The sequence below is a fragment of the Clarias gariepinus genome, chromosome 10, assembly GCF_024256425.1.
Source record: "Clarias gariepinus isolate MV-2021 ecotype Netherlands chromosome 10, CGAR_prim_01v2, whole genome shotgun sequence".
NCBI lineage: Eukaryota > Metazoa > Chordata > Actinopteri > Siluriformes > Clariidae > Clarias > Clarias gariepinus.
The window spans coordinates 3,766,570-3,766,875 of record NC_071109.1 but is presented as its reverse complement, the minus strand read 5'-3'; positions in this window follow the sequence as shown (position 1 = coordinate 3,766,875).

Sequence of the window (306 nt, the reverse complement as noted above, 5' to 3'; positions counted from 1 at the left end):
GATATAACTGTGGGGAAAAAAAAAAAAAGATTGATCCCAGAAGTCCTGCTGTGCAAATCTGAATTGTAATACTTTCTAATGTGGATGAATGAGCAATGTATTTGAAGGGAAGAAAAAAAAAAAAGGAAAAACATAGTTGCTAGTGTCAGTAATGTACTTACTATATAAGTTGTAATCGGAAAAGCTAATTCTCATTCTCCCCCTTTTCAGCTGTGCTGGCAAACTGATCGTATCATAACCCTCCGTCTTTGACATCCTGGCAGTTATCCTGGCTCTCTAGAGCTATTTAAGTGTTTTATACCTCAT